We start from the raw sequence: 10,000 nt of genomic DNA on the forward strand, positions 1-10,000 counted from the left end.
AAATTTTGGAGGTGATCCAGATCCAGATCGCGATTCTGGTTGCTATTATTATTCAGTAGATTCATTCACATTCAACATATGAAAAGGGGGAAGCTTGGTCCGTAGACTTGAGTATAATTATGACAATAATCATTGGCTGAGATCTGAAATCTCTGATTGCTCTTGTTATTTACATCTTTGCTTGAGTAATTATTTCCCAACTATGTAAAAGGCAAAATTTTGTTGAAAAAACAAGCACTTGACGAGTTGAGCTGAAAATCCAGAAATAGAAATGTTTCGTTCGCGAAAGCGATCTTTGTTCCTTCAAGATACTTTGACAAGGAAACTTCGCTGCTCTAATCGTAGATACGAAAGGGACATGGATAGCACCAAAATTAAAATTTCCTCAGATGTAACTTCGCAAGAGGTGGAGGGATAAAAATCGTGACTTTCAAGATCTAATTTACATAATATCAATTGTATATCTACCATTTGAATATTCTATTTTTGGAAAATTACTCATATACGTTTACAGAGCAAAAATAGAAGAATCAAGGATAAGATTCCCTAATAGCAAGCTCCAGGGCTAATTATAATGTCGACTGAGATTAGAAATTATCTTTATATAACAAAACGATAAAATCAGTCAGAGGAATATTAGGGACGAAATTCTCTTAGAGGTTCGGAGCAGCAGAGAAAACAAACGATTCAGGGAATGCTGACATAATATACGATGGCAATTTCACGGAGTAAACGATTAGGGCAGTGCAAAGTCTACTGACTTGATGGGAGGCTCCAAATATGGGGTTAGAGCAAATATTTGTCCCTAGAAAAAAGATGTAGATATACAGTATACCTACAGGAAATTAGGTTCTATAATATACTGTACTAGAACGATTTCAAAAGGAAATTTCCTGAGAGAGAGAGAGAGAGAGAGAGAGAGAGAGAGAGAGAGAGAGAGAGAGAGAGAGAGAGAGAGAGAGAGAGAGAGAGAGAGAGAGAGAGAGAGAGCATTAGTAATTTCAACCTCATAGCAAAGAAAAGTTTAGGTAACTTGAATATGATTTTTTCCTTGCAACTTATTATTCGAGACACCGATTGAGTGTAAATTACTGTGTCATGGCCCTCCCATTTTGAACGGGCAATAAACACATCTTTTTCGCTTCGTTTTTATATCTTTTAATAAAGTGCTGAGGGTTTTAGCTTATTTGTCTTATCTTCACCCTAATTGACCCTCTCAACCTTTGAAAAACAACCAAGGACCAAATTTCTATCTGAGGTTAACACGAGCATACTGGATTTAAGGCCGAGTACTTTCGATCCTTATAGATTAGTAATAAAATCGAACACTGGTCTCTCAGATTGATGGCATAGCGCGCTTATCACCGTCTGGAAGGGGCTAGACTACCTACGGAGAGTGAGAGAGAGAGAGAGAGAGAGAGAGAGAGAGAGAGAGAGAGAGAGAGAGAGAGAGAGAGAGAGAGAGAAACTTATTCGCTAGGAAAGTCCTCCTTCAGAGCAATTCATGTTTTATTTAATATTCTATAGATTTTATTTTACGGTAAAGTGAACGAAAATATTAGTTTCCTACTACATATTTGGAAAAAAAAAAAAAAAAAAAAAAAAAAAAAAAACACGAAATTAGCTCATTATTCTTCTAAGAACCATTTTTGGTAACTGGCGTAGGCTACTGCTTGAGCATCAATGATGATATAATTAAATATCTATTTCATATTTAATAAAGACAATGTTAGACACAGGACACTTTAAGACCAATGTAATAACGCATGAGGTCAATTAAATCGAAGGACCAAAAATTTTAAGTTACATTCCTGAAAGAATCATAATTTTTAATCAGCTTCCCAATCCTTGGCAGAAATAGAGAGAAAAAAAAAAGATGGAGCCCTAGAGAAAACCTTATTGACGAAACAGTCAAAAACTAAATTCATTTAATGCGAACTTAGATTGCATGGAAGATGGATGTTCCCTGACCATACAAAGTGAACAATTTTTGATATTTTCAAAGTTTTTATTTTTTGGAAAAAATGGTGGTTTATTGTCTCAAAAAATGCAGTCTAACTGCAATATCCTAAAACAAGATTAATTAAAAAAGAAAAACAACTTATTCACCTTTGAAATTTAAGTTGTACTTAAAAATATAAAAATACAGTAGATTAACATCACTGGAAAAGTATCCAGGTAGTTTAAACTAATTACGTATTATAATTCATTACACACTTCTTATATAGAAAAAGCATCATTAAACAGTATTTATATCAAGATAAAGCATCATTAATCAGTAATTATATCCAGATAAAGCCCATTAAGTAGTAATTATATCAAGATAAGCCCCATTAACCAATACTTACATCAATATAAAGCTAAATTAAGCAGTACTTATATCAAGACAAAGCATTATAAAACAGTACTTATCTCAAGATAAAGAAACAATAAGCAATACTTAAATCAAGATAAGGCGGAATTAAACAGTAATTATATCAAAATAAAGCATCATAAAGCAGTATTTACAAACAGATAAAGCCCCATTAAGCAGTACTTATTTCAAGATATCAATATTATTATTATCATTAAATGCTAGGCTAGAACCCTAGATGGAAAAGCAGGATGCTATAAACCCAGGGGCCCCAACAGGGAAAATAGCCCAGTGAGGAAAGGAAACAAGAAAAAAAATATTTTAAGAATAGTAACATTAAAATAAATATATCCTATATGAAAAATAAAAACTTCAACAAAACAAGAGGAAGAGAAACTAGATAGAACAGTGTGCCCGAGTGTACCCTCTAGCAAGAGAACTCTAACCCAAGACAGTGGAAGACCATGGTACAGAGGCTATAGCACTACCCAAGACCAGAGAACAATGGTTTGATTACGGAATGTCCTTCTCCTAGATGAGCTGCTTACCATAGCTAAAGAGTCTCTTCTACCCTTACCAAGAGGAAAGTGGCCACTGAGCGATTACATATTCACATATAAGCATGTGTATATTATAAACGAATATATATACATATATATATATATATATATATATATATATATATATATGTATATATATATATATATATATATATATATATATATATATATATATATATAGTGTATATACATATATATATATATATATAAATATATATGTATATATATATATATATATATATGTGTGTGTGTGTGTGTGTGTGTGTGTGTGTGTTTAGAATTTACTTTTGATGTCTATTTGCTATTAAAAAATAGGAAATAGCAAAAATATTTATTTAGAATATAATTATTTATTCATATATACAGTATCACATATAGCCGTATCTAGTTTACTGCAGGAGAAAGGTATCAGAGATGTCATTATTCTTGTCTGGAACTTGTCTAAAGAGCGATATATTATCATCACTTATATGGTTGTTGATAAGAAGAAATTTGTATTTAGGAACAGCAAGTCCAGACTAAATAATTTAGACCCACGCTCAGTAAAAATCAGGAGTTTATCTCCCGTGTGTGTAAGAGAGAGAGAGAGAGAGAGAGAGAGAGAGAGAGAGAGAGAGAGAGAGAGAGAGAGAGAGACCCTATATCAAGGGTTTTATCATATGATCATAATTAAAGATTGAATAGGTTGCCTAGCGTCGTAACTACAAAGGTCATTGGCACTAGGCGGCGTCATAACTGCCAGGGTCACTGACGCCTCAAGGTAGAATGAAACGCAGTAAAAAAAAAGAGTATTTAATCATCATATCATATCCCTGAAGACGGAGAGGATTTTGGAACGTTCAAGTCAGAATAAGTTTTTTCAAATAAAATTTTCTTAGGTCATTATGTAAATTTATAAGAAATTAGACATCATTGAATTTGTGTACGCTTATTTTTAGAATTGGAATTACTTTCAATATCTATCTATCTATATACCAAGGCACTTTCCCCAATTTTGGGGAGTAGCCGACACCAACAATGAAACAAAACAAAAAGGGGACCTCTACTCTCTATGTTCCTTCAGCCTAATCAGGGACCCAACCGAGTTCAGCTGGTACTGCTAGGGTGCCACAGCCCAACCTCCCACATTTCCACCACAGATGAAGCTTCATAATGCTGACTCCCCTACTGCTGCTACCTCCGCGGTCATCTAAGGCCCCGGAGGAAGCAGCAGGGCCTACTGGAACTGCGTCACAATCGCTCGCCATTCATTCCTATTTCTAGTACGCTCTCTTGCCTCTCTCACATCTATCCTCCTATCACCCAGAGCTTTCTTCACACCATCCATCCACCCAAACCTTGGCCTTCCTCTTGTACTTCTCCCATCAACTCTTGCATTCATCACCTTCTTTAGCAGACAACCATTTTCCATTCTCTCAACATGGCCAAACCACCTCAACACATTCATATCCACTCTAGCCGCTAACTCATTTCTTACACCCGTTCTCTCCCTCACCACTTCGTTCCTAACCCTATCTACTCGAGATACACCAGCCATACTCCTCAGACACTTCATCTCAAACACATTCAATTTCTGTCTCTCCATCACTTTCATTCCCCACGACTCCGATCCATACATCACAGTTGGTACAATCACTTTCTCATATAGAACTCTCTTTACATTCATGCCCAACCCTCTATTTTTTACTACTCCCTTAACTGCCCCCAACACTTTGCAACCTTCATTCACTCTCTGACGTACATCTGCTTCCACTCCACCATTTGCTGCAACAATAGACCCCAAGTACTTAAACTGATCCACCTCCTCAAGTAACTCTCCATTCAACATGACATTCAACCTTGCACCACCTTCCCTTCTCGTACATCTCATAACCTTACTCTTACCCACATTAACTCTCAACTTCCTTCTCTCACACACCCTTCCAAATTCTGTCACTAGTCGGTCAAGCTTCTCCTCTGTGTCTGCTACCAGTACAGTATCATCCGCAAACAACAACTGATTTACCTCCCATTCATGGTCATTCTCGCCTACCAGTTTTAATCCTCGTCCAAGCACTCGAGCATTCACCTCTCTCACCACTCCATCAACATACAAGTTAAACAACCACGGCGACATCACACATCCCTGTCTCAGCCCCACTCTCACCGGAAACCAATCACTCACTTCATTTCCTATTCTAACACATGCTTTACTACCATTGTATAAACTTTTCACTGCTTGCAACAACCTTCCACCAACTCCATATAACCTCATCACATCCCACATTGCTTCCCTATCAACTCTATCATATGCTTTCTCCAGATCCATAAACGCAACATACACCTCCTTACCTTTTGCTAAATATTTCTCGCATATCTGCCTAACTGTAAAAATCTGATTCATACAACCCCTACCTCTTCTAAAACCACCCTGTACTTCCAAGATTGCATTCTCTATTTTATCCTTAATCCTATTAATCAGTACTCTACCATACACTTTTCCAACTACACTCAACAAACTAATACCTCTTGAATTACAACACTCATGCACATCTCCCTTACCCTTATATAGTGGTACAATACATGCACAAACCCAATCTACTGGTACCATTGACAACACAAAACACATATTAAACAATCTCACCAACCATTCAAGTACAGTCACACCCCCCTTCCTTCAACATCTCAGCTTTCACACCATCCATACCAGATGCTTTTCCTACTCTCGTTTCATCTAGTGCTCTCCTCACTTCCTCTATTGTAATCTCTCTCTCATTCTCATCTCCCATCACTGGCACCTCAACACCTGGAACAGCAATTATATCTGCCTCCCTATTATCCTCAACATTCAGCAAACTTTCAAAATATTCCGCCCACCTTTTCCTTGCCTCCTCTCCTTTTAACAACCTTCCATTTCCATCTTTCACTGTCTCTTCATTTCTTGCGCCAGCCTTCCTTACTCTCTTCACTTCTTTCCAAAACTTCTTCTTATTCTCTTCATATGACTGACCCAATCCCTGACCCCACCTCAGGTCAGCTGCCCTCTTTGCCTCACCTACCTTGCGCTTTACTTCCACCTTTTTCTCTCTATATTTTTCATACTTCTCTATACTATTACTCTGCAGCCATTCTTCAAAAGCCCTCTTTTTCTCTTCCACTTTCACCTTCACTCCTTCATTCCACCATTCACTGCCCTTCCTCATGCTGCCTCCAACAACCTTCTTGCCACATACATCACATGCAATCCCAACAAAATTTTCTTTTACTAACTTCCATTCCTCCTCTAAATTACCAGTTTCTCTTACTCTCACCTCATCATATGCCATTTTCAACCTTTCCTGATATTTACTTTTTACCCCCGGTTTTATTAGCTCTTCAATCCTCACTACCTCCCTTTTACATCCACCTACTCTATTCCCCCACTCTTTTGCTACAACTAATTTTCCTTCCACCAAAAAATGATCAGACATACCGTTAGCCATACCCCTAAACACGTGCACGTCTTTCAATCTTCCAAACATTCTTTTAGTTACCAACACATAATCCATTAATGCCCTTTCTACTACTCTTCCATTTGCCACTCTTACCCACGTATACTTATTCTTATCTTTCTTTTTAAAGAAGCTAGCACCTATTACCATCTCTTGTTCAACACACATGTCTACCAGTCTCTCACCACTCTCATTTTCACCTGGTACGCCATACTTACCAATGACACCTTCTACCTCTCCAGCGCCCACTCTAGCATTTAAGTCACCCATAACAACTACATAATTCCTTCTACCCAGTCCTTCTACACACCTAGTTAAATCATTCCAGAACTCATTCCGATCTTCTTCACTTTTCTCACTACCTGGCCCATACGCACTGACAAACGCCCAACATTCCCTACCCAACCTAACCCTTACCCACATTAACCTAGATGATATCTCCTTCCATTCCACTACTTTACCTGTCATCCATTCACTCAGCAATAACGCCACACCCTCTCTCGCTCTTCCCCTTTCAATCCCAGACACTCTACCAGACATTTCACCAAACATCACTTCACCCTTTCCTTTCATCTTTGTCTCACACAAGGCCAATACATCCATCCTTCTACTTCTAAACATACTTCCAATCTCACATCTTTTACTCTCTATCGTACTACATCCACGCACATTCAAACACCCCAAAACTAGAGTGCGGGGAGCAGTCACTCTCCCCCCAGCTCCATCTCCTTGTCGATGTCTCGCAGGAATTTTTTACAGGAGAGGGGGTTCCCAGCCCCCTCGTCCCGTCCCTTTTAGTCGCCTCTTATGACACGCAGGGATAACGTTAGCGCTATTCTAATTTTTTATATGCCCCCGCGGCCACAGGGGGCATATAAGAAACTAAAAATATTTTTCAAAACGATGCCCAATTGTAATTTTAATGAATATTTAACTGGATCAAGTTTAAAATCTTTTTTTCTTTACATTTCTCTAATTCCGCCTTAAGTCTCCGGACGAGTTCTTCAAGAATTCCTTTGGAACTTCGGAAGAAATTCGCTCGAAAGTGATTGATACAAAACTTCCTTCCCTACTTAGAACATATAATTTCGTACAGTAAATTTAATTTATAGAAGCAAATATTGATAGATATAATCAATATTACTTTTATGTAAAAGTAAAACTTGTTTTGTTATCAAAACTAATAATAAATATAATATTAATGTCTACTGACTCAAAATATTGTATAACATTCTCCTTATTATTTACTTGAAGTTTTTATTCTTATAACATCAATAAAGTCTTCTTGCTTTTCAGGGATATGAGAGAATGATTAAACAATATTTTCGCTCTCTGCCCGTACATCGTTTTTTTTTTGCTCTTCCATCATCAACATCAACTTTTACTTCAAAAATTCTTGAGGTTATTCCTTTACGCTCTATTGTATTTCTTTTATTCGACATATACTACGATATTTAAGCTGTGTATATATTTATATATATATCGTCGAAGCTGTACTAGTCAGTCACCCATACTAGATTGAATTTCTATGAGCGCTCAGGCTTAAATCCCACAATATTGCCAGTCTTCAGAGGCCATCGTGGTGATGAAAAATGGCTGGGCGTTCAAGTAAAAGTAAACACTAGATGTAGTCGATCTTCTATCTCGACGCAAGAGACCATCTTTCAAGAGTGTTTCCATGAAGCTACTTTTTGGGAGCTAATAGATAATGCAAAGACGGATGTGATCACTGAATTGAAAAAGCCTCCCCTCCCCCTCGGCACCGTTTCACCTCATTTCCCTAAAATGAAAATATATATTATGGGCTTCTTTTCGTCAGAGAAAATGAAAGTAAGAAAAGGCGAGAGAAAGTTGTGGGTCACTAATGGAAACTATCGGTAAACCGATCAGAAAAGGAGTTTTAAAATAAAATCTTGGAAAACGAATGAAAATATACAAACATTTTCGAAAACAAAAAACATGAAGGCTTACAGACGTTCTCTAACATTGTTTTTTTTTCCAAGAAAAAAAGCACTTGGGATAAAAGCCTAAATGGTCCAATCTCTGCTATTACAATTTAACTTGTGTATCATTATAACTGAATAAGAGATAATATAAAAAAAACTATCTAAATATTTAGCCGTCATTTTGACGGATCGTGTACACTAGTACAGAATATAACGCATGGCTTTCTCCGATAGTATATATGGTACCCCAGACAGGTCGATTTTCTTAGATAAGCGAAAGTACATTTCATTAAGTGTTATATAAACAGCAGTGCTATTTTATGAGGAAAAGATATATGAGAAAAGGGGCACTTTTCTTTCATTATATCCGTCTCCTCTTGAAAGCAGTCCCAAAGAGAATAATCTCGTCAACAATGAACGCGTCTGAGAAGATAATCCACTGCATATTATCTACGACTATTCATGATCTGATTACCCATTATATAATGGAAAAAAAATGTCTTGGTTCTAAATATCCATAGCCCGTTCTTCAGCTTTGTTGCTTTTATTGTTTAGGCGTTCTTGTAGGGGAGATCGCTTACTTTAATTTCACTTCGTTGGTACATTGTAAAATAGAAATCTTAAACATTCAAAACGTTCTATCGATAGTAGGTCTCTCCCGTGTTCCTCGCCTATCAAGCTATACTAAACAATGATAAGCGTAAAGTTGGGTCTTCTAAAAAGTAAGGGAACAACAATAAAGATAGAAATTTCATTCAAGTTTTTTTTAATGCTGCTAAACCAAAGCCTCGGCACTTTTTTTCTGTAATAAATACCCATGAAATTCCATTATAAGAAATAAAATGTTAAATTGAAATAGAGCCAAAATGAGGGCGGCTAAAGGGAGACTTTAACTTATGGCCAATCATAGAGGTCTCTGTGACCTCCCACCCAAAAAACATTACATCATTTTCCATTACACCAAACCAAAATTCAATGCAATTCCTATTCTACTACTCAAAGGGAGTTGCATACATTTCCTTTCCTTCATGTATAGAGCTCCAATTGGAAACGTTCCTGCCTAGCAATCTGTCGGACGGGAGTTCTTGATCAGCAAACGCTCCTAAGCTATAGGTCTATAGTTCTACCTGATGAGTCATCGGTAGACATTGCATAGTCCAACAGTTTATTCTTAAATCAATCCACGCCTGACAATAAATCATATCTTCATATCCCTTCCTTGAAGTATATTATCATTATCTTTACTATTCTTCTTATCATTATCGTTACTTTCATTATTACTAGCCAAGCTGCAACCTTAGCCTATGTGATCTTCAATTTGGTGTAGCCAAATGTTATTCACGAGTACTCACTTTGTTAACAGACATGAGCGATGTCTTTCGCATGCTTTGAAGGACATAAAAATCTAATGTTCCAGTATCTTCAGCGAATATTAAAATCAAAGAGACATCAAGGAAAAAGAAAAAAGAAAAAGAAAATATACGTAGTTGGAACTGAGAGATGTTAATAGAATTCTGAACAACTACGACAATCCCATACACTTTTGAGCCTCATCAAAGATGAATTCCCTGAAGTTCCATTTTCATTAGTTAAGGAGAGAGAGAGAGAGAGAGAGAGAGAGAGAGGAGAGAGAGAGAGAGTCTATCTCGACATTTCAAATCACATAAATAA

Source organism: Palaemon carinicauda, chromosome 3 (assembly GCF_036898095.1).
Source record: "Palaemon carinicauda isolate YSFRI2023 chromosome 3, ASM3689809v2, whole genome shotgun sequence".
Taxonomy (NCBI): domain Eukaryota; kingdom Metazoa; phylum Arthropoda; class Malacostraca; order Decapoda; family Palaemonidae; genus Palaemon; species Palaemon carinicauda.